This window comes from Neovison vison, chromosome 7 (genome assembly GCF_020171115.1).
Source record: "Neovison vison isolate M4711 chromosome 7, ASM_NN_V1, whole genome shotgun sequence".
NCBI classification, from domain to species: domain Eukaryota; kingdom Metazoa; phylum Chordata; class Mammalia; order Carnivora; family Mustelidae; genus Neogale; species Neogale vison.
This window is the reverse complement of record NC_058097.1, coordinates 204646060-204670324: the sequence shown is the minus strand read 5'-3', so window position 1 is coordinate 204670324 and position 24265 is coordinate 204646060. Positions and strand designations below refer to the sequence as shown.

Sequence of the window (24265 nt, the reverse complement as noted above, 5' to 3'; positions counted from 1 at the left end):
GCGGGGGCCGGGGGACTGGGGCGCAGCCCGGCGCGCGCGACAGCGGCCTGGCGGGGAGCCCCGGGGGCGCGGGGCCGGTCCCAGGAGCGGGCGGGCCGGGGCGCGGGTGGGGCCCGGGCGTGGGGAGCGGCGCGCGCGGCCCGCCTCCCGCCCGGCGGGGCCTGGAGGAGCGGGGCCGCGGGGGGCTGGCCGTGCGCGCCCCCAGCCCGGCGCACCCTGGGTCGGGTCCGGCCTCGCCGCCGTGGGCTCCCTCCGAGCGCGGCGGCGTCTGGGCCCTCGGAGCCAGCGGCCGCCCGGGCTGAGAGACGACCCCTGCCTCGCCCACCGCCCTCCATCTGTAGGCCACTGACACCCTAAAGATAGAGTCGTAGCCAGTGTTGGGAGGGGGCGGTGGACATGAGTCTCCCAGAGGGTCCCGAGCGCTTGAGCCTCCTGGGGAGGGTGGGACATGGTTGGGGGGGGCGCCGTGGGCAGCCCCTGGGGGCCACTCTCCCGCCTGGGCTCCTCGGGCTCAGCCCCTCCCCCCTGGTGGGCTGTCTGCTGTCAGGGGCCAGCTGGAGCTGGGACTCCCAGCGTCTGGGGACGTGCACAGGTCGTCTGGGCCGAGGTAGGCTTCTCTGCCCCCACACATCCCTGGGCTGGGCCAGGCCAGGCCTTGCTGGAGCAGCTGGCTGGGTTCCTGCTCTTTTGCCATCTTGGGATTCTATGAACTTGCTGCTCTGTCTACATGGGAAAGAATTTAGATACGCATCTGCCTCTCTGACTGAATCCCTTTGACAGGTGAGCCTTTGGAATTGTACCCAGGTGCGTCCCCCAGGCCAGGGACAGGCTCAGGGTGTCACAGCTAGGGACGTGGGCATGGCCTCTGGGTTCGACGTGTGAGTCCTTGGCCCCGCATGCATGGTCTGGATCCGGGTCCAGAGCGCAGACACCCTGCCCTCAGCGCGAGCAGGCTGGGTGGTCTTTTGGTCACGCTCTTACCCCAATGCCTTGCTTTGCAGGGCCTTGTGGCTCCTCCAACTTGACCGGCTTTACGAACAGCGGGGCTCAGGGGCATTTAATGCCCCCCTTCAGGCTTCAGGCTCCGGATCTCGGATCCCATTGTCTGCCCCACGTGTGTGGGGCCGCGGGGGCCTGGGAGGCAGCAGCCAGTGGGTCTGTCTGCTGTGTCTTACCAGGCTGTGCTGAGAAAAGGTGACAAAGCAGATGGGCCAGGCGAGGGCCTTCTGACCCCGCCTCGTCCTGGGGAGGGGGGAGGCCTGTGCAGAGGCCTGGGCAGGGCGTCCTGGAAGCCAGCCCAAAGCTGGAAAGCTGGTCCTTCCTGGGCCCTGAAGGCGGCGAATCTATTCTCTTCTGAGCCCTGCTTCTGGCTCCGGCCGCTGAATGCAGCCCGTCCCCCTTAGCATGTCCTGGATCAACGTCAGTCCTGCAGTCTCTTCCCGGAAGCTTCCGAAGCCAGGGGAGTAACCCGACATGCTAAGTGGAAACCTGCATGAGGAACCCCTGGTTTGCAGATTGCTGGTTGTCTCTGGCCGCTGTGTTTTTGGGGGCTCGTGCTTTCTGCGGATTCTGTGGTGTGCAAATGCAGTGTGCAGGTGGAGGGGATCCCCCCCAAGGTGACAAGGTGACAAGGTGACAGAAGCATGCCCTGCCCCTTTCCCGTGTGTAGTCCCAGTGACGGGCATGCGGCTGCAGCTGAGCAACTGTGCAGACCCAGCTCTCGATTATAGGGGTGAGGCACGAACCCCAGGACGGGGGCTGAACGGTGCGCAGCAAGAGGACCCAGATATCCTGACACGAAGGGAGCTGTCACATGTGCTTCCTCCCGTGGGGCCCCTGGGTCGGGTGCCTGGCTGGGGAGAGGGGGAGGGGCAGGGTTGGGGTGGTGCAGTGACCTCCCAGCCGTGGCCAGGCGCGCTGGCCCGGGAGCTCCTTGCACGGCTCACGGCCACCCTGGAGGAACAAGGCCCTGTTCTGGGGGCCGGATTTGCCCCATAACCTACCAAGCCTACAGGTCGAGGGAATAGAACTTTAGCCCTCTGAGGCATTGCACCGGCCTGGGCTGGACCGGTGACCCTCACGAGGCGACCACTCATCTGGGGAGAGTCTACGCAGCCCGTGGACCTTCTGCAGGGCTGGGTAGTGATGGGTGCATACAAAGAACTTGGGCTGGGAGCAGGCGTTTCCGAGCCAGGGCCCCGGGAGCATGCACTGGCGGGTGTGAGTTTGGCTTCTGCGGGCCTGGTGTCTCTGCCAAGGGGAGTGGGCCCCAGCTGTGTGGTCAGGACCTGCCCAGTGGGGAAGCAGGGCTCAGGCAGGGCCGGGGCAGAACAGTGGGTCTCCCCTAGAGTTCGGTGAGGTAGCTGGGGGACAAGCCACCCAGCGCAAGGAATGCTGCTGACCCAAGATGTGGGGCAGCCCGGAAGAGCTTCGGGGATCTGTAGGGAGGAAATCCCCGCGACCAGGATCACAGATGAGGGGTGGGGTGCTTGATGACCCCTGGGAAGGGCCTCAGAGCCATCCGGCCTGGCCCTAGGGAGGCCCAGAACCACCAAAGGACTAGCAACATTATCTAGGCCATTGGGCCAGGGAGAGACAGTCCCCACTGCTCAGGACAGGAGCTGGGTGGCTGGCTTTGGGGGCTCCAGGACCCCCAGGGGGCCTTTGTCGTGTATCTCAAAGCCGGTGGTTCGCTCAGTCTCCAGAGGCCACCTGTCGGCCTCTCTTCTGCCCCGGGCTCAGACCACACCGGCCCCCAGCGGGCTTCAGTCTCGCCCCCTGGCTCCGTCTCCAGCCGGCAGCCGGCACCATCTCTGAAATACGGGCCGCCTCGTGCAGCCTACCTGCTTCGAGTCCCCCGTGACTCACAGTGACCTCCAGATAGTCCCACACTACCTTCTGGGCCTCACGAGGTGCTGGATGGGCGGTCCCCGCCTGCCCAAAGGCTCCCCGCACCTCCATGCCCCTGCCCACGGGCATCCGGCCCCAGACCCAGACTTTGTTCCCCGGGGCCTTTGCGTTCCCTGTTCCCTCGTCCTCGGTGCCAAGCAGCCCTCAACTCAGGTGTCGCCGGGCCCCTCTGTGGTCACGAGGCACCCGTTCCGAGGTAGCTGGATGGGCTTCATTTTCTTAGCCACGCGGATCCGTGTCTGAATCTCCTCCCTTCTCGGTTTGCTTCATGGAATGACCAGATGCGGAGAAGGTGGTCGGTCGGCCCAGAGCCAGGCCTGCGGCAGGCGCTTAGCGTTAGCACGAGCGGTCGTCACGCCTCGTTGCCTGACTGTGTGCTCGGGGCCTGGCACCTAGTAGGTGCTCTGTGCTCAGGCGAAGCCACAGGATTGCCCTTGTCTAGGGAAGCCAGCGTCTTGAGCCGACGCCCGCTCCGCGTCTCCTGTCGGGTCCCCCGATGTGCTCATGTCAAAAGGCCCAGCTTGCGGTGCTGCCCAGGGCGCCCATCCTTCCTGAGTCAGAGACAGAAAGCGCACCGTGGCTCACCTGGGAGGAAAGGCTACCGCTTGGGCCCCCTCACCCTCATAGGCACGAAGGACTCGGGGAAGATGAGGCCCCACAAGTGAACTGTGTCCAGCCGTGACGGGGAGTTTCAGGAGGCCTAATGAGGCCGTGAGGAGGGATCTGGCAATACCCCATCCCACGGGTCACTGCCCCGTCTAAGGCCTGGGAAGTCTGGAAACCAGGCACAGGCCGCATTCTGGTTTGGAGACGGGCAGGTCCCCAGGAAAGCAGGAGGAGGAGAGGGAGTGGGGGCCTCTGCGGGCCAGCGGGCAGGCAGGGTGGCGCCTTTGTCCCTTGGCCACAGCCACACTGGGAACAGCAGCTTGCACGCAGGGACGGGCATCCAGGCAGAGGGGAAGGAGCTCCTGCTGCTTCCTGGGGTGAATGGGCACCCGGAGGTCGCTTAAAGGGCCAGCTGATGCCTAGGAGGGACAGAAGGTGGGGGGTGCCCTGGGATGTTCCTGCCTGCCTCGCGGGCTTCAGCCTGCGAGGGTCCCTTAGGGGGCCCGTGGCTGCATATCATGTTCCCTGGGCCACAGCAGCCGGAGGAGACCAGTGAGCAGCAGAGCAGCTAAATGGGGAGGCCAGATCGGCCTTATGGGACGGACCCCACCCCACTTGTCAGGAAGCCCCCCAAATCCAGAACCCTGGGCCAAGGGGGCAGGACGGCCACACTCAGACCTGAATTCTCCCCGCTGTGGGATGAAAACTATCGCCAGGGGCCCCGGCTACGCGGAGCCCAGGGAAGAGCCCTCCTGCCGTTGCTTATGGCATCGGTGGAATGTGGGTTTCTGCGCCTCGGCTGTTTCAAGAGAGCACTCCTTCACTGGGGCACGGGCGTGGGCTGCCAGTTCTCGCGTGTACCCTGGAGTTAGAGGAGGTCTTCAGGATGTCGGGGGGTCGGGGCCCTTGCCAGCATGGCCCTCCCATGGGCCTTAAGGTTGTAGGCCCCTCACCCCAGCCCTGGGAGACGGGATGCTCTCTGCTCCACACCAGCCGCTCGGACCCTAAAGACCAGAGTGGCTGTCTGGGGCTTGGGGCACTTTGTTTCCGCCTTTCTGCAGCGGCCCCTCGAACGAAGCCTGGGCCGGGGTCTCTGGGTTAGCCGCATGCCCCGGTCCTGGGGAATCCTGAGCAGGGGACGGTGGGGAGCCCTGGATCCCTGCCTGCCCGACCCCGCCGAGCTGCTGGACGGGGCCGAGCAGAGCCATGAGATGACCCCACAGCCGCAGAGATGCCCGACCCAGGCCCCCGGCGCTCTGCATGGACCGGGGGCGGCAGGGTGGGGTGAGGCTGGGCCCATGGTGGGTGGATGGGGAGGCCTGGGCAAGGAAGATACGGCTCTGGGGTTCTCAACCCCAGGTGCTGGGGGCAGCGGAAACTTCCTTTGCTATCTGTAAGTGCAGGCCACAGCAGTCCCCTGAGAAATCAGATGGTCTCCTGTGTCCGCACTGGGTAAGCATCAGCCACACGTTGGTGGCTCTGGGCAGCTCCTCATGAGTTAGAAACCAGGTGTGGGCGGTGCTGACCCAAGGCCAGCTGCACAGTAGGACCATGGGGGTGCTGGCCAGGGGAGGGGGTATGGGGAGGGGGCGCTGGGACTTGGCATTAGAGCAGAAGCTGAGCTGTAGGTATGGTGACAAGGAAAGCAGTGGGGCTGTTACTGCACCTGCTGCCTTAGCATATGCTGTTCCCTTGCCTGGAACACTCATCCAGCCCTGCAGCAGACCAGCTGTTTGGGGAGGCTCAGGCGTGGCTTGGCACCTTCTCTGTGGAGCCTGTGGTCTTCGGGGTAAGCTTGCAGGAGTCCCCCTCGCCTCCTGTGTCATCTCCCTTCTTCTGTGTCAGGCCTCCTGCTCCTGGCCTGACCCCCTCTGACCTGAGCCCCCGGCTCCTCCTTCCAATGGCATTTGTTTTTCCCCCCGGCCGGACAGTGAGCTGCTGATTTTGTTTGTTCGGTTGGGGTGTCTTGTTATACACAGAGGCAGGCAGAGAGCTGGAACTCGTCAAGCCAGATGCCCCGGTCTGTAAACACGGCCTCTGCCAAAGGTGCTCTGACTTCCCGTGGGGGCTCCAGGGATGCGCAGCGCCTGCTAGTTAGGACATGGGCTCCGCAGTCCATGTACTGGCCAGGAGTCCCTGCCCCTCCTCTGAACCGCCTCTGGCCGAGCGGCCCTGGGCAAGTCCCTGGAGCTCCAGGCCTTGGTTTTCTCATCCATGCAATGGGCGTCACAGTGGTGAGTCCTGTGCGAGAAGCTCAGGGCCGGCCCCCGGTGCGCACGGAGCGCAGACTGCCCTCTGCCGGTTCAGGCGTTGCCAAGCCACTGGGCTCCTGGAACGGGGAGGGGCCGACTCCTTATCATCAATTAAAACTGCGATTAATGGGCAACGCTTGTGAAATGTTGAAACACAGGAACCACACGAAAGGATACAACCCCCCACTCCCCTGGGCCAAGGTTGTACCGTCCGGCTCCGGTTGCTTCGGGTTTAAAGCCCGGAAGGTCGAGCAGAGCACAGGGCCTTGACTGCCCAGGAGAGCCTGCAGGACGCCCTGCTCCCCGCACCCCTGCCCCCTGGAGACTTTCCCAGCTGGGCGCAGCCTGTTTCCGTGTTTTGACTATATATGGGCGGGTCCACAAACAAGCGCAGGGCCTCCGGCTGGTGTCCCCTTCCTGCCCTCTCTCCTTCCTCTTGGGTCTGGAGGCGCAGAGAACTCGCCAACGCGCGTCCGCGGCCGTCTGCGGTTCTTTTGGGTGGCGCGTCCCTGCGCGTCCTCCTTGCACTGTGTAAGGCGCGGGCTGTTCCCACTCTGCCTCCCAGGGACGACCGGCTCGTTTCCATTTTATTCCATTTTCTCCCAGGAGCGTGTTCTGTGTCCGGGTCTCACCGGGCGCGGGGCCGAGAGCCCGCCCAGGGCATCGGCCTGAAGTGGGGTCTCGGGGTCCGAGGGTGTGTGCCCGCCCGAGCAGCCCAGCCGCATGCAGCCGAGTGGCCACTGGTGATGCTGTTGGGGGAGGGGATCGGTGAATGACACAGAGCGCGTGTGGAGCTTGAGACCTCTGGGCGGGGGTGGGGGGGGTGGGAGGGGATGGTGAGCAGGGGCCGCGGCTCCAAGCAGGGCCAGGGTCCTGGGCCCGAGGCGTATGTTCTTAGCAACTCAGCTTACTCCGCCCGGCCCGGGGTTCCACCCGCCACGTCCAACCCCGTGGGAAGACCCACCCCACTGGAGGGAGAAGCCGTCCCCCGGCTGCTCTCGGCACGGGGCTGCAGGCTCAACGGCCCCTCCCGAGGGGCACGCAGGACAAAGAGGTTGGCCAGGGCCCCCTAAGGGGACTCTCGGTGACCAGCACACGCTGTTAATTAGAAACAGCAGATCCGTGTGGCGTGATCGCACTAGTTGATGACTCCACCTTAGACTTAAAATATGCAAGACGGTAGAATTTACACTTCTCACCTCCGCGGAACAGACGAACACTCAGGGGACAGAGGCAGTAACGGGGCAGGGGGTCCTTCAGCAGCGTGCGTGGTTGTGTCTCCATAGAGCTGGGAGAAGCAGCAGCCTGACCCGGAGCCCACCAGGGTCCAGGGTCCAGGGTCCCACTAAGCTCTGCGCCCAGCCGGTCAGAGTACACAGGCCCCCAGATGGACCTGGGCCGCCGCCAAGGGTGCAGGAGGAGGGGCCCGTGACGGCTACGCCCTGGACCGCAGGTGCCCCTCCCTCCACAGTGGCCCATGTGAAACCAGACGTGGCCTTTCTTCCGGGCAGGATGTGGTCGATGCCGCAGTGGGCTGTGGGTGCTCATGCCGCCCGCCTTTCTCCGGGGCAGCCACGTGGGGAGTCGTGGGCGCCCCTCAGGGTCGGCCCTCCTGCCCCGCCCTCTAGAACTCTGGCTGGGAGCGGGGTCTTCTGGGTCCCCTGCCCCCCTGCACACTCAGAGGATGGGGAGGAGGACTTCAGTGCCTGTAGCCAGCGCTGTTCAAACGGCCCGGAGCCCACGGGAGGAAGAGCGGGCAGTGCCCGGAGTCCCTGCGTGGAGCTGAGCTTCGGAAGCAGGGCCTGGACTCTGCAGACCCTGCCCAGAACGCCGAGTGCAGCCAAGAAAGGGGGAGGACGTCCTCCAGGCAAAGCGGACGTGGGTCCATCCCTCTCGGTGTGGCCGGCTAGGGGCGGGGCGGGTGGTTCCTCGGGCGCGTCCCCCCCCCAGGGACCATTGCTGCCGCCTGCCACGGGGCCCCGCCAGCCTGTCCTCCCCCTGCCTGCCAGAGGGCACCGGGGCCGGTTTTACGCCGTGACGGAGCGAATGGCAGGAGGAAGACAGGCGGGCGACTGACTGTCTTCCCGACCCGTCATTATTTTGAACCGTGTCTGCTTCTCAGTTTATTTTTAAATCTCGAACGCGCAGGGAACACACGGTTTATCTCCGGTGCGCTCTCCCGGCGTGGCCGCGCCGGGCCACCCGTGGGAGCAAGAGTAACCCCATGGGGCAGCTTCGAACACACTCAGTGGAAATCAGTGGAAATCCTGCCAGTGTGAGTTAACCCCCCACCCCCGCGCCCCGCAGGATTCCTCACTGGCTTTAAGGTGTGAGAAATCATTTAACCCTTCCCTGGCAACGACTCGTTTTACGAGGGATGAACGTTTTTTGAAGGGTTTGAGATGAACTCTCTCTTTTAACCCTTTGAACACACCAGTGCACCGAGCCCTACCAGCATCCCCGTCCGATGGATGCGCAGGTCGGGCCTCGGAGAGGCAAGAACGCCTGCCTGCGACCATCCGGCGGGGGGGGGGGGGGCGCGAGGGGACGGGGACCACCTGGCCACGTGCCCCGCACCCCCAGCGCATCCGGGACTGACTGTCCCTCCACTAAATGGCCCCAGACTCCTTTCCTGATGCTCTGTGTGGCAGACTTGCTGTTTGTTTTATTTTCTTCTTCTGAAAGCTGGTTTCTGCTTCGAGCCTGCTCCGGTCGAGGCAGCCAGATGAGGAAGGTTGTGGGGAGGGTGTGCGGACCCCGAGCCGGTGGGGCTGCAAGGCGACCCCAGATTTGCCCGCGAGTCGCGAGCGAGGCCGCGTGCGGGGATGTGACTTAGCGGCCGGGACGGTCGGTCTCGGTGTGTTCGTTCTTGCCCGGGTTCTCGCCGGGACGGGCGTCCGGGGCGCACCGGTGCCTGCTCGGTTCAGGCTCGGGAGGGCTTGTCCAGAAGCTCTGGGTCAGACGCCGCCGGCTTCCCACAAACTGTGAGCGGGGGAGGGGAACGGCGGAACACGGGGCGGACGGGACGCCAGCCTGGACCCTACTGGTTGTCTCTGGGGGGCGGAGGGCGGGCAGGGCGCCGCCTGGGGCTGGCATCCGGGGCGACCTGGGTTCTGACCCGGCTCGGGGTACGGCCCTGGTCGAGGAAAGTCACGAGGCCAAACGTCTGGCTGGTTTTCTGTATTTACATTTCATTTTATGGCTGAGACCCCGGCCGTCAAGGCGGGGCCTGCTTGGGTGGAGGGAGCGCGGGCCCCTGGCCAGGGTGGGACCCCACACTCTGAGCGGCTTCTGGCTTTTTCAGGACGCCTTCCGGGTGCTTTTCGGGCTTTCCATGGCTTAATTTCTCCACCGCCGTCTGTAGTGTTACTCTGAAGCGCGGCTCTGTAAATCTGCTCACTTCTTTTTACATAAGCGAATTTGTATCTAAAAAGAACCTTTCAGTTGTTGCGACAGCTAGAAAATCCCCATCGTCTGTCAGACAGAGCCGGGGACTGCGCAGCCAGGAGCGGGTGGTCAGCGCCCCAGCCGCCCGCCTCCCTGAGACAGAGGTCGGCAGGACAAACACCAGACGCCCCTCCCTTGTCACAGGCAGGAGGCCGGAAGGCGACTGTAGAGAGAGCAACGCCGTCCCCAAGACCAGCGAGGAAAGCAGTGTGGCCCCTGCGGGCGGCTCATCCGCTGTCCGCCCACGCTTCGGGGACTGTGCGTGATAAACGCATCTGGAGTCTGACTCTGGAGGCAGAGGGGCCCGTGGTGGCCCCTTCCAGGGGCTTCCAGAAGCCGGCCGAGCAGGATGGACAGCTGCCGCCGGACCGCGGGAGATGACCCCAGCCGTGGGGCTGCAGTGTCGTTGCGTTGCCGGGAGACCCCTCCCCAGGACACCGGCTGGATCCGCAGTCACGGGCCGGTTTTCTGCCCGGTCGATGCTGGGACGGTGTCTCAGCCGCTCGGGGCTGGGAGGGACGGGGGAGGCTGCTCACGGGGGACGGGGCGAGGGGCTGATTTGGACGTGCCCAGACGGGGCAGAGGGAAGTGTCTGAGCGGAGCTGCCTGCCCTGTCACTGTCCTCCGGTCTGGACAGTGTCCAGAGGCAGGGGGCCTCGGCCCCACTCAGCTTCGGTTTAGGCCACTCCCGCTCACAGCTTTGACCTTGAGCTGAGGGCCTGTGTCCGGCAGGGACTGCTGTGACAAGGGACCGCATGCTGGGCGGGGACCCACAACCGCAGAAGCCTCCTAGCGCCTCCCCGTTGCGGAGCAGGAGTCCCAAATCCAAGTGTGCGGAGGCTCGAGGAGACGATCCTTCCTGCCTCATCCGGCGTCTGGGGCTGTAGCTGTCCCTGGGCGGCGGCCGCAGGGCTCCAGCCTCTCCCCTGTCTTCACGGGGCCCCTCCTGTGTCTCTGTGTGTCCTGTTCTCATACAGGAGCATCGTGATCGGGCCGGGCCCACCTCCTCCCCTGTGGCCTCGTCTTCACTTGGTCACCTCTGCAAAGGCCTTACTTCCAAAGGTGGCCACATTCGGGGGTCCCAGGGTTAGGATGTGGACATAGCTTGGGGGGGACACCATTCAACCCACTGTACCCAGGAGAGGGTGGCCACAGCAGGCAGCAGCCGGGAGCTCGCTGTGATCCAGAAAAGGGAGCGTTAAGAGCCGGGCTCAGCTCTCCGGGGTGACGGAGAGATGAGGGACCGTTCCAGAAGCACGGAGGTGACACAGGTACGGTCACTCCGTCCACCCAGCGGTCCTGGGCATGGATCCAGGACCTGCCTTGTGTTATACACGAGAGCTGAGCTGGGAATGAACACAGTGTGACCACTGGGGCAGGACATTCACCGTACGAGGGAGGGGGTGTGCCCTGCGCCCCCTCACCAGTGTGTCCATGTGTTTCCACAGCACCCACCCCTGCTGCGCACAGGCCACCAGCCCCGACATCCAGGATGCAGGAGGCCAGGGTCTTCAGCCTCCAGGCCCCGCCCTGCCCCTGAGATGTCCCTGCCCCCGAGTCCCTCCCGGCCCGCAGCTCCTTGCATCCTGCGGTGGCCGCTGTCCAGGCCTGGGTGCGTCGTGAGTGCTCACATCCAGGCGGCAGCACAACTCTGTCCCCCAGGCTCCGAGCTCCTCCCACTGGGCGGCTCTCTGCTGCCCCCAGGCCTGGAGGGGGAGCCCGAGGGGGGGCCGCTGTGACCAGGGCACCCAGGAACCAGAGCGTATCCCTCAAAGAGGGCCACCTCCAAACAGAAAAGGAGAAAACAGTGCCCTGGGACTCAGGACCCTGAGATCATCTCCTCGGTGCCCCTCTGCGGGGGGGCTGCTGTCCCAGACACGGACACAAAACTCACACACACGCTCTGGTCCTGAAGCCCCTTCCTGTCCGGATCTGGAGCGCTGCCCCCGGGACAGCTGTGCCCTCGGGGGAGGCCAGGCTAGCGGAGGGCATGGTGGCTGCTCAGGTCACTCCCGATGCACTGACGGTGTGCGGCCCGGTGTCCACATGCTGTGTGCACACGCCCATGTGTGGCTGTGCGTGTCCAGGGTTGGGGCAGTGAGCACTCGGGGTGGAGAAGGGGGCAAGCGGACCCCGCACCCTTGGGCACCAGCAGTTGTGCCCTGGAGCGCACGGAGAGTGTCCAGGTCCAGGCTGGGGCGGTGGCCGCCCTCAGACATGTCAGGTCGGGGAGAGGTGGTGATGATCAGACAGACAGGAAGGGACAGGAGGCTGCCCTTGCCTTCGGGGAGCTCCGACCTGTGCGGGGGCCGGGGTGCTCGGCGGCACTGACGACCTGCCGGGGGGGCTGTTGGGAGTCGCATCTGTCCTGGGCAGCCAGGCGGCCTTGTGTTAGGGCCGGCACCTCTGAAGGGGGCTACGCTGAAGGCTGGGGAGTCCTGGGGGTTGGGTTCCCAGCCAGTGGGAGTGCACGGTCTCGGGGGCCTGCAGGCCACAGGGACGCTCTGCGGTGGCCCCTGCCTCCTCTTCCCCCTCGTGGTCCCGCCGGCTCTGGGTCCTCAGCACCTTCCCTGTCTCGGGGAGGTCCGGGGACCTCCACCCAGCTCGCTGTCACCTTTTCTGCAGAGGTGACTGGCTCCTTTTCAGTCTTTGAAACTCTGAGCCTTCCTGGGGGGATGGGACTCGCATGGGCTCGTTTCTTCTCTTGCTTGAAACCTTTTAAGAAATTGTCCCTTTACGCCTTCCAGAGAAAGCTTTCAGCGTCTCCTTTTTCACCGTAGAGAGTGGAAAATGTCAGATACACCCAGAAGCAGAGGGGACGGCGGAACAGAGGCCCCTGGGCACCCCGCGGTCGCTGACGCCAGCCAGGCGGTGTCTCGCATCCACCTGAATGTGGTTTAAAATAGCTTTCTGGGCTCAGCCCCCATGCTCCCTCCCCACTGTTGTCTTTCTTGGGCCACCTGCCTTTGTCAGCACTGCCAGGGAGGGAGGCGTCCGGAGGAGGGTGGCCTGTGGACCGTGGGAGGGCGCCGGGCCCCCCAAGGCTCCCCTCCAGGTCTGCGCCCTGTTCCCGGGACCGGGCCCTGTGGCCCCCCACCAGCACTGCAGAGCACAAAAGGCAGGGAAGGTTCTGGAGCTCGCCCTCCTCCCGGAGACCCCTCATGAGCTAGACCTCCCCGTGGGGTTGAGCCCACCCTCCCAGAACACGCCGTTTCCTCCTTCCGCAGTGGTGGGCTTCTGGGATCAGAGCCTCTAGCTCTGCCTGTGCTGGTGGGCTCCACCCTGGCGTACCCCCACCCCGTCTGTTCTTGGCCACTCAAGCGAAAGAGAGGTCAGTGGTTCAGCCCAGTGCAGCTATTAGGCGCCTAATGTATACACAGCCCAGTGGGCCGGACCCTCTGGGAAGCATTCGTTAGCACCGCTAGTCGCCTGCGCTGGCTGCGCCCGGGCCCCGCTGCGGCCCCCCAGGGTACAGGCCCTCCCTCCTCCTTGCTTCCTTCCGGCTGGTGACGGCTCTGCTGGGGCATTTTCTCCTGTAAAGCCACTTGCGCTCATCGTGGGGCCCGAACAGATGGGGGAGGCCCCGACACACACGCCGGTTCACACACAGACGCATGGCGACTGTCCCTGTCATCGAGGCCCCGCCTGGCGCCGTGGCACGTGGCTTCTCCTGAGCCCCCACCCCGCCCCGTTGCGAGACACGGATCCCGCTGCCCCTGTGCGGCCGCGCGTATGACCTCGGTGCCCGTGGCTCCTTCACCGCCCACACCCACCCGTGCGTGGTGTCGTCTTCCTGCGGACAACGCGGCAGAGCACGTCCCTCACGCAGGGACCAGGAGACGGGATTCTAGTCCCGGCGGTGAATCTTCGGAAGATCCGAGCGCGGGGTGGCCGGCCTCGCTTTTACAAACGGCCCTTGCTCTCTCCCTCCTTCCGTCTGCGCGTCCACAGTGCCTGCCTCTGAGCTGGGCCAGCGGTCAGTCACCCGGATGACCGGCACCGTAGAGTGGGCGGGGGGGTCCCCAAAGCAGAGCGCTTCCCACCTGCAGACCGCAGTCTGTCACTGTGGTCCGGGCTGGTTCAGTGACGAGGCTTCCCCCACCCCCACCCCACCCTGGGGCAGCTTGAGGTCAAGGGCAGCCCCCTGCCAGGCCCCCCGGGGACACAGTATAAGACACGTCCACGCTGAGGGCTGCAGACGAGTGAGCACGCCTGCTCCAGCCTCTTCCAGGCTCCGTGGGGGCCTCAGGACCCCATCCCCGGGCACAGTCAGGACGACACCCACCCTCGGGACGGGGCGAGGTGTACAGCGGGTCCCTCGTGGTGTTGGTGGGAAAGCCGCCTCTGCCAGGTCCACGGTCTCTTCCCGGTCAAGTGCGGGTGCCTAGATTTGCCGAGGGGGAAGCGGAAGGCTGGAGGTCGTGCGTGTGGGCAGATTGCCCGGGAGCCGTCCCCAACTCAGTCTGTGTAGTCCTCGCTGGGGACAAGGCTGGGGGCAGCTGTCACACCAAGACCCCTCTGTCCTCCACTGAGCCTGGTCTGAAATCCCAGCCCCTGTGCGGCGGGCGTGGCGGGAAGGGAGCGTGAGGCCAGTGAGTAAATGGAGGTGCTGCCCCCACGGTGAGGGGTGCTCCACGCGGCCCTGTGCTCTGGAAGTTCATGCTTCTCTGTGCCACACTCTATTTCCCAAGCCCTGCAACTGCCCCCAGACTCCGCCCCCCTCGTGCCAAAAAGAAACCTGCCCCCCTCCCAGGAACCCCGGGCACACACCGGCACCCACCGGCCACTAAGCAGTCCTGCTGGAGACGCGTGGCCACAAGTACGGTGGAAACCCGGTGTCGAAGCAGACAGCCAGAGCTAGCCCAGACGCCCTGTCCCCAGGTCCAGCCTCGGGGTGCGTGGGGCCTCCTGGCCTCCTCCCGGGCTGGACGCTCTCCTTGCGTCCTCTGTCACCCCTACACGCAGGGGCCCTGCAGGTCCACTGCTAGGATCCCCTTCTGCCCTCCCAGAGAGCGCCCGGGATCTCCCTCCCCGCATGAGCTCCAGCAGATACCCAGACGGCTCTCTGGGCTCCTGGGGCCGAGGCGCTGGGGCTGGTGTGGCCCAGGCAGGGCGGACGGACGGTTCACAGGTGCGGCTGCTCCCAGGGACCGTGTTTGGAGCAATTTTCAAGCTGATTCCTGGATAGCTCTCAGCCCACCCAGGTCCTCTGGGTGTGCCGCCAGTTGGCACGACCTTCCTCCGGTGACAAAGCAAAGGCATGTGATGAGCCAGCACCCGTTCCAGAAGGTCCCGGCCCCGACCCTTCCTAGACTTGGTGCTCTCACCAGTAAGACCTGCACTCGGTTCTTGCTGGTTTGGGCAGGGCCTAAGGGTTTGAGTCTGGAATACCTTCTTCTGCTCGCACTGACCCCCGGGATGCCAGGGCCCTGATGGACATGGCTGTTCCGAGCTGTGGGGACCTGAGCTGGCCCTGGGCGGAGCCAGATCCAACCCACCATGGCCAGGCTCAGCACCCAGGGAGCCGTGCTGGCTTGCTGGAAGGTTCTGGGGTGGGTGGGTGGCAGTGAGCTGCGTGCTGAGGGGGGCCGCTGCCGGGGCTGGAGGAGGACATGGGCAGCAGCGAGGCACCGTTGGTCCAGGGACATGCACAGTGCCGTGGCCAAAGGCACAATGACCGAAGCTCTCTGGCTTTGGGGGCCGGGTGTGGGAGCGGGCCAGCAGGGGTGGCCAACAGCTTCTGGGCTTGCTGGGGCTCCTGGTAGAAAGGCAGGGGCAGGAGGGTCTGGGGCGTCGTACGGGAGATGGCTGGAGCCCTGAGGGGGCGAGGGGGCCACACTGGATCTGCTGAGGGCGCTCGGCGGCAGTGAGAGGACCCGGGAGGTCATCGGCCTAGGCCAGGCGGGCGTGAGGGGCCTGCGCAGTGGAAACGGGAAGCAGGCCGGGGGGTTCCTGCAAGCGTGGGGAGCACTGCGCACCTTCCTGGTTGCACCGTGGCCAGCCCCTCCACCCCCATCCCAGAGGCTCCATTGGGAAGCCCTGCGGGAGTTGAAGGGTGACCCCCGGAGAGATAGACCATCGTCCTAACCCCAGACCGTGAAGGTGTCCTTCCTTGGTAATTTGGGACTTACAGTCGGACCAAAGTGAAGGGTCTCGGTATGAGTTCATCCTGGATTGTCTGGTGGACCCTAAATCCAGTGACTTGTGGGAGACAGGAGAGGGAGTTTAAGACAGACTCACAGGGATGGGGCCGCGTGACCTCGGAGGCAGAGGCTGGAGGGACCGGCCACAGCCTCTGGACGCATGGAGCCCCCCAGGGGAGAGGCAGGAAGGACCGTCCCCTGGAGCCTCCAGAGAGTGCAGGGTCCTGCCCACACCTGCAGTTGGGACTTTCGGCCTCCAGAACCGGGACAGAATGAGTGACTGCGGCCAAGCTGTCCAGCGAGTGGCCAGCTGTCCTGGCGGCCCCAGGACACTCCTGCACTCTGTTTTAGGGAAACTTGTTAGATGTCTTCTAGAAGCCTTGAGACCCAGTGGAGCCGCCCTCCCCGCCCCGTCCGGCCACCTCTATTGTCAGCGGCCGACATGGGGGCTGTACTTGGGGCTCGCTGGGCCGCTTCTCAGCTGGGGGAGCAGGAGGGGGCCAGGGCCCTGGCGGGGGGAGCCCTCCAGGCCTTCTGCCTCCACCTCCACTGGCTGTCGTTGGCTCTGGGGGGATGTCCAGCATTCTGCCCTGGTTAGAGAGGAGAGCCTGGAGGAGAGGTCATGTGCTCACCCCATGGGGGGCCCTCCCACACCCCGGATGATCAGGGAGTCTAACCCCACCTGGCGCCGGGAAACCACTGGGACCCCAAGCATCTCCAGCAGGGCCTGGGATAGGCTGTCCCTTGACACCTGAGGCTTCTTGGACCGATGGCACGTGCCCAGGGCTGGGTTCCCTGCGGTGTCCGCGAGGGCAGGCATTGATGGAGGGACTGGGGGCTGTCCGTACCCAACCTGGTGGGCAGGTGTCCGTAAAGCCCTCCCCGACCCGGAAGGACACGTCATGACCCGGGCCGGCCTCCCGTCACTCTTGGTGTCATTTTTAGCTGTCACCTGCTGTTCACAAGGTGCCTGCTGGTGCTTCACGCCTTGGGACTTGTCATCTCCTCGTGTGAGCGCGTGTCTGGGAACAGACCAAAATGCAGGCTCAGATTCCCGGCCCTGAGAGCTATAGGGGGGCCCAGCCTTGGGGCTCTGGCTCTCCAGGGGTCTCTGGACCCTTCTCTGTGTCTTGGTGACTCCACTGGACAGCTCTCAGGTGGCAGGATTTGGGGCTGGGTGGCCTCTGCTTCAACATCTGGAAAATGGGCTCAGGCGTGTCCATCGTGCTCCAGAGAAAGGCTCGTGGGTCCCGGGCCAATGCCACACGGCTTGGGGTGAGCCGGGGGCCCATGGTGAAATTCAGCATTTTAAAGAAGACGCAGCGGCCCTCACTGAGCGCTGCTGCAGCTCCTTCCTGCATGGCGCCCCGCCCCGCCCCCCGACGTATTGCTTTCGCGGGTGAGTCTGAGTCCCCGCGTGGACGGGCCGCGGCGTGCTGCCCCATCAGCCTGCGGGGGGCTGGGCTGCCAGCACGCTTTGGTGGTCTTGAACACATGTGTTCGCGTTGCTGTGTGGACCTTTGTTTTCATTTCTCTCTTCGCCTCTTTAGGGACCCTTGGCATGGTCCCCCAGCCCCCCTGTTTTCTCGGGTCAGGCCGTGACACTTTCTTAGCAGGAAGTCAGGCGACCTCGTGCAGGCTTGGCTCAGGACTGGGATGATGGGCTCCCGGGGGGGCGGGGGGCTGGTGGCCGGGCCTGGGGGCCTGCCGACTTGGCCACCACGCCCTGGAGATGCCAGGTCACCTTCCTGGACGGTCCCTTACCGTGGCAGGACAGGAAGAGGGTGCTTGGCTCTGTGCCGGCCTGGTCCTGCCAGACTCGCAGGCTCGCTTTCTGCGCCAGTCATGTGACTCCTGACAGAACCAGTTTCCCCGGATGCTGCCAGGGAGGGGCGGGGGGACGCCGGGGCTGTCAGCCCGACTCCGGGTCACCGCCAGCTACCACAGTCGCTTACCCCAGAAAGGCCCAGAAAGTAGGCTCCCTTCACACCCCAGCAGCTGCCCGCCCAGCCCGTCGGCAGGAGAGTAAGGCCTTGTGCTGGAGGCTGAAGGGAGGGGGCCTCGGGCCATGCGAGACCCCATTGGCTTCGCCCAGGAGAGGTGCGGACAGCCGGTCCCCCAGTTGAACGCAAACCCGCAGGGCCTGGCCGCACAGCACATAGTGGGTGCGCTGGGCTATGGGAGCCGGCCACTGTTGGACGCACTGCGCGCAGCACCTGGAAGCAGGGGTGTGAAGGACAGCCGTCCCCCCAGCGGGGTTGAGGGCTCTCCTCCAGGGCCGACAAGGCCGGGGGTCCAGCACGGAGTCCACGGGCAGCCCCGCAGACATTCTATTCTGCTCTGGCTCTCAGGACAGTCCTAGAAGCTGTGGGGCGATCCCTGGGGCTCAGCATCACCCGCCCTAGGTGAGCTGCCGGTCGGGGGCCTCCCCTAACTAGCCCCATACCCCGGGCAAGTCCACTCATCCTCGGGGCCTCAGTTACCGCATCTGTGGAATGGAGAGAAGGCAGGAAAAGGGAGCATTTGGGGTCATTTTGCTTTCAAGACGTGCATCCTCCCAGCCCCTGGACAGAGTGGGAGGCAGGGGGTGGATCGTGCCTCCTCTGACTCACTCCGCATCCGGGGCCGGTGAGGACGCAGTGCAGGGCTGGCGTGCGCACGTTGGTGGACCTTCTGCCGTGTGAGAACTGGGACTGAGCGGGGAGGAGGGAGTTCCTGGTTTACGTGAGGACTCACCTCCGAATCCGGGGAAGCCAGGCCTCCCTGCGGCCCCTCCATCCACGCAGCTCGAGGGGTGACCGAGCCCCGAACCCCATGAAACCTGTGTGCACCTCCATGCTGTGCAGGCATGAGCTTGAACCCTTCTGGAAGCCCCACTGTGTGGGGGACCAGGGGCCGAGGGGCTGGACCCGTGTGCTGGGGCGGAAGGGAGTCTGGGGTCCGTTGAGACACGTCCTGCCGTTGGCAGGAGCGGTCATGGCTCTGGGTGGCGTTTCCACCCGCGAGGAGGCCTTGGTGGCCCCTGCTGGCAGGAGCTCTGCTCCCCCTCAGGGGGCAGACGGGGCACTTGGTACCCGTATCAAGGCTGTTAGAGCCGAGTGTCATTTGCAGGAGCAGAGGAGACAACGGGGGGCCAGGGTTCTGCCCCTCCAAGGCAGGGAGGCATTCCCGCCCAGGTCTGGAGCCTCGTTCCCAGCAGAGGACAGTGCGGGCTTCATGAGGAAAGGAGCCTTCCCCCCGACCTGGGCGCCCATGTGGCCGTGGGTGTGTGGAGTCGGAAGCCAGGCATTAAGGAGGGAGCCGTGGAATCGCACGCCGGGTGGGCAGCCGTCCGACGTGTCTTCTGTGATGTATTTTGAATAGTTCGTTCTGGGCACAATTTTAATCATGTTGACCCGGGCTCCTGCTCCTGCTTCTGTCTCAGCGCTCCTGGGGCCGGACCTTAGCAAAGCAAAGGTGCTCTGTGCACGGGAGGCAGCTGTAGCCAGAGTGGTGACAGGACAGGAGCCGGCCAAAATCCCACTGTGTTCCAGGGACATCCCGCCTGGCCTGAGCCTGCGGCCAGTTCTGGGACATGACAGCCGCGTAATTACTGCTCAGCGTCCGCCAGCCCGGATCCCCCCGGGGCTACGAGCAAACCGAGGGTCCTGTGTGCACGTCGGCGCGGCTGCCAGGGTCGCTCCAGCTCTGTCTGAGCCCTCCCTCAGCCTGGCATCCCCAGGTGGTGGCTTCCGTGGGGACACGGCTCCCAATGAAGGGAGACCTCGCTGGTTCCCGAGGGCCCTGGCGCCGAGCCTCCCTGGGACCCGCAGCGCACCCGTGCTCCTCCCACACCGGGCTTCCTTCCTTCGGGCTTAGCGTTAGCCCCAGTAATAGTGCACGTGTGTTGGCAAGCAGTGCACCCCCGGCTGCTGCCTCCCCCTCCCCTCCCATCCCCCCACTCCCATCGGCGATGAAAGCGAGAAGAGAGAGCACTGTGTCTGGGTGTGCGGGTCAGGGTCCTCCTGGTGTGTGTTGGGGGCGGAGCTGGTGCAAGCCCAGAAGGCGGGGAGCTGGGAGCCCCCAGCAGCCTCCCAGTCGCTGGCTTGATGCCATGCCACAGGTGGGTAGGGGGACACTGCCTGTCCCAAGGTCCCGGCTTCCCCTCTTTCTGCCTGGGGAGGGCCCCAAGACCAGGCTGGGCTGGCAGACATGGTGGCACCGTGAAGCTCCAGGCACAGCCCCGGACCGGCCTCGGGGACAGACCAGTTGGATTTCTGTGGTGGGAAGGCTGGACATCACATTTCCACAGACCCCACATGCCCAGCAGCCCGGGACCAGGGGCTGTGCAAAGGGGGTCCTTCGAGATCGGGGGCCTGTCTCCTCGAGGGCGCCAGGGTGTCCCCACCCAGTGCGAGCAGCTTGGGCCCAGGCAGGCTGGCATTTGAGACAGGCCACAAGAGCCCGTGAAGGAGAGAGGGCACGGGACGGTCCGGCCATCCTGCGGGCCGCCCCGTCCTGAGATGCGAGATGTGCAGAGTGGGAAGCCGCCGTCTGAGCAGGGAGGGGAGAAACCAGCCTGAGGGCTCAGCCTGCTGGTGGGGCCCGGCATGGGGGTGGTGTGGAGGGGCCCAGCCTGGCTTCTCCTCTGCACAGGCTGGTCCTCGGTAGGACTGTCACTAGGGGGATCCCTGCCCAGGCCTGCTCCCGACTCCTCAGCCGAGGGCTGATGCCCCCGTCCAGGGCCCCAGCAGGGTTGGGCTCCTCCTGCATTCCCCTCCTCCCTGCCACCCCTGCCCCATGTCCTTGTCCCTGCTGTTTTCTGGCTCCTTCAGGGAGGGGTCCCCACGCTTACCTACCTGCTGACCCCAGAGTCCCCTGACGGGAGCAGCTGCAGAGGGTCCCGTGGGGGTGAGGGGGGTGGGCCGTGGAAGAGACCAGGCGGGGGAGTCTGGAGGCGAGCATAGGCTTGGCCGCGCTCCTGGGGCTCTCCTGGGGTCAGCAGCGCTTGTCCGTCTGCAGCCCCAGGGTCCCGGCCTCGGGGACAGTGAGGCACACGTGAGCTTCGACTCCCGGCAGCCGGTGGCCCACTTTGTCCAGCTTTCCTGTCAAAGCCCGCCCAGCCTCGAGGCTCCAGCCCGCGGGGAGGGGAGGGGAGCAGCGTGGGCTGCAGACGGCCATGTGCCCGGCTCCGGCCACGTGCCCCGCTCTGGCAGCCAGCAAACCGCCTGTCTATCCCACAACCAGGGCAGCAGTGGCCGGTGGGGACAGCAGAGGCCACCCAGGACAGAGGCCAGCCCCCCCCAAGATGGGCCGTGAGAGCATCTGTCCTGGAAGAGGATGTGGGGCCTGAAGCCCCCTCCCTCTTCCAGACGTGGACACTGAGAGTGGTCCGGGGCCCCCTGCAGGCCTGGGTCGCCTAGCTGGGCTCCCAGTGCCCCCGTTCTGGTCGCCCTCCCCACCACACCCCTGCCCCAGAGAGCCCCACTGCCGAGCGCTGGCATCTGAAAATCAGTGCCCTTGCTGTCGGGACAGAGGGCAGGGTCGGGGAGGGACACAGTGGGGTCAGGCCCGCAGGGGACCACGTGGAGTCCTGCCGGGGGACCGGGTCCCCTAGAGCTGGGTGGGAACAGTGTGTGCCGGGGAGGGCGGGCGGGCGCGTGCCAGGGCCCGGTCTCAACCCCCAGCCACATGGCCCGGCTGAGCCAGCCTGGGAACACCCGGGTCAACAAGCACTTCCCGCCGCTTCCCCAGGGCCCAGGCACACTTGGTGGCCGTATCTGGGAAGTGTCTCTCCTGCTCAGACTCCTGCCGTCACCAGCCTGGCCCCATCCGCTCCTTTCTGGGCCTGGGCTCGGGCCTCCAAAGTACAGAAGGGACTCGGGGCTTGATGCTGCATCGCCAGAAAGGGCACGGGAACGGGTCACGCCGCGGGCCCTCCCCTCACCATTTTCCCTTTGGGGCCTTGGTTTCTGCATCTTGAAAACAGGATGGTGAGGTCTGCCCCCCGTCTCTCCTGTACCGTAGGCATCCCCTGCGGTGGAGGACATGCATGGAGGGGCCCGTCCCTGGACGGACTGGAGACACCCCAGCTCCAAAGCCCCTTGGGCCCCAAACGCCCCGGCCCAGATGCGTCGGGGTGGGCACGGCATGGTCCCGAGGGACCAGCTCCCACACCCCAAAACGCACGTGGGCGCTCTGAAGAGGCTGCAGCTCCCGTGGCCCGGTTTGAGCCCAGGTGGTGGCCGCCGCCCAGGGACCGCAGCCAGCCCAGCATGCTTCTGGAACCCCCTGCTGGTGTCTGCTCTCCGGAAGGGCCCTCATTGCTGGGCTGGACCACGAGGCGGCCTCCGTGGGGGGCTCCGGAGCCCCACGAGGCTTCCCACCAGCAGGGTCCTCGGGGTCACGAGCCTTGGGACCTGCTGAGCTCTCCGTGGGCTGGGAGGCTGCCGACCCAAACGGGTGGCCTCACGTGGCTTCATCCCTGAGCTGCTCCGTGATTCCGGAGGGTTTTCCCCACAGCCTTTCACAAGCCACCGGGCCCAGACAAAAGTGCAGGCACAGGCATGTCGGTGGTGCCACGGCCGTGGTGGTAGTGGCCAGACCACAGGCACCGTGTCTTCTGCTCCCACCAGCGACGGAGAGGAACCTCCATTCAGAGACAGGTGCTCGGAGGTACACGCGGCCCAGAGAGGCCCATAGCCGTCAGAGTCTGGACGCTTCTCCCCAGCTCTGTGTGGCCCCCCGACCTCTGTGGGGTGGAATGTGGTCAGAATTGTCCCCTCAGTTCTGTGCCTGCGGTGGGGATGGACAGTGAGTTCGTTCTTTTGGATTCTGCTGGATTCCTTCTTGGCCTCAGCCCTTCCCACTGAAAGCCGAGGCTTGGCGAGTTTTGGTCCAGATAACCAGGCCTTGCGTCCCACCTGCCGAGCCCCGATAAGGCACCAGTGACCTTTCTTTATAAGGATCTCATTGTTCCGGCCCAAAGGTGGGCGTCTGGGTGGTGGTAGAGGGGACTGTGCTCGGTGGCAGGAAACTGCCCAGGAGGCAGCTTGCAGCGGGGGGCAGGACACCGTGCTGGCTCTGTGCCCACACCCCAGGCCTCGCTCTCGGCCAATGGGCCTTGGCTCAGAATCAGGGAGCCTGTCACCTGGCAGGTCCCCAAACTAGTGTTTGAACTTGGGAACATGGGGCTGGCCCAGTCCGGGACAGAGTCTGACCTGTACCTGTCTGCTCCGGGCCAGCCCCACAGGGGACCCGTGGCCCACGGATGTCCCGGGGGCTCTCGTGCCCCAGGCGGGAGACTGGAGGGGGTACCCCTGAGCCCTTGGGCAGCTGGAGCCCAAGCCCGGATGGGCCTTCGGTTTGCCCATAGTGGGTGCAGCCCTGCGGGGGGGGGGCTGGCTCCGTGGGGGCTCTTTCCTCATCTTTCCTCTCTCCCCTCTTCAACCCTCTCTCCCTGCCCTCGGGCTCCGGGGTGGGCTGGGGCTGGGGGTGGGGATGCCCCTCCCAGGGCCTGTGGGCCTTCGGGTTTCACCGCGAGGAGGACGCGCAGCGTCCGGGTCAGTAGTCCAGGCAGCCCGGCAGCCTCCCGGTCCCCCGGCCCCCGGCCCCCACCCTGCTCCCTGCCAGCACCCAGAGCGCAGGGCTCGGCCCTTGGCCGCACGGGGCGCTCTGACGCTCACGCCCCACGGCACACCTGGCTTGGCAGGCAGGCGGGAACAGGAAGCTCTCTGGGGGGGGGGCGCTGCAAATCCGCCCAAACCGACCCGGGCCACCTCTCTGGGATCCGCCCCTGACCCGCAGGAAAGGAGGAACGGGCCATTTGTCGTGTGGCCTTGGCGCACCCCAGGGACCTCCGGGGTCCCGAGCCCTGGGCCATGCTGCGAGCCCCTACTCCGGGCTTGTGTGGGATAGACAGTGAGCAGGACAGACAGACGCCACCCCCTCTTCTAGAGTGTGCGGCGCCCTGTGGGGAGAGCGCGAGAGAGGGAGACTGAAGGTTCTGAACTCCCAGTGCTATGTGGAGAATTTGCCTACGTGAGGGGAGAGGGGGCAGCCCTCCGGGAAGGGGCATTGACGCTGAGTGTGGGAAGGGCCCCACCAGGCAGAGATGGGGGCCAGGGCGTTCCAGGGAGGCCCTTGGGCACGGGCTCTGCGTTTTCCAGGGACAGAAAGGGGCCCGTGTGGCCGGGACAGGGAGTGGGAGGAGGGGCGGGGTTGTGGAGGGGCCGGGGGACGGGTGCGGAGGGGATTGGGTCCGGACCGTGTTCTGCCTCTGGGGAGATGTGACCTGGATTTACTTTTGCTGTGGATCCAACGGCCTCCGCTCCCCAGCATCTCGCCCCAGACTCGACCGCGGCGGAGAGAAGCACCCAGTGTCCACAGCAGCCGGGGCGGGCAGTGGGAAGACCAAGGGAGCTGTGTAGACCCTGCGGCCCTACTGAGTAAAAGGGCTGCGCGCCCGATCCGAGGGGGCTCACGGGGGCCCAAGCACAGGTGTGGGGCGTCGGGACAGAGGGGACGCCCGCTGGGGCACACCCGCACTGCGTTCGGGGTGGGGAGGGCGTCAGTGCCCGCAGTTAGGTCATTCGAATGTCACCTCTGATGGGCCTGATAGGGGGTCACCTGGGTCACCTCTGATGGCTAGGAGAGGGGAGGCGGGATATCAGGCTGCTCGGCTGACTGGGTGGAAGGATCCATGGAGGACGGAGGGAGGGAGAGAAGAGAGGTCGGTGGACAGATGGTAGACAGACGGACAGAGAGGCAGATGAGGAAGGAAGGGTCAGCAGGTGGATGGCGGGTGGGGGGGTGGCGTAGATGGTTGGATGGTTGGATGGAGGGGAGCGGGGAGGGGAGAGAGAAGATGGTGTGGGACGGTGGGGAGGGAGGACGGCAGAGATGCTCGGGCGGGGGAGCTCCCAGAGT

At 65.5% G+C, this 24265-nt stretch overlaps 1 protein-coding gene across 2 annotated transcripts in view; it reads left to right on the top strand.

Annotated features, from left to right (window-relative positions):
- Nucleotides 1-24265, top strand: part of OSBPL5 (oxysterol binding protein like 5) — a 49083-nt gene that overhangs the window by 235 nt on the left and 24583 nt on the right. The window contains exon 1 of one of the 2 annotated variants that reach the window (XM_044259982.1): nt 598-780. The exons of the other annotated variant lie outside the window; for it this stretch is intronic. The gene's annotated coding sequence lies outside the window, so the exon portion shown is untranslated. Of the gene's footprint in view, nt 1-597; nt 781-24265 lie in introns of those variants that run through there. 2 annotated transcript variants of the gene reach the window in all.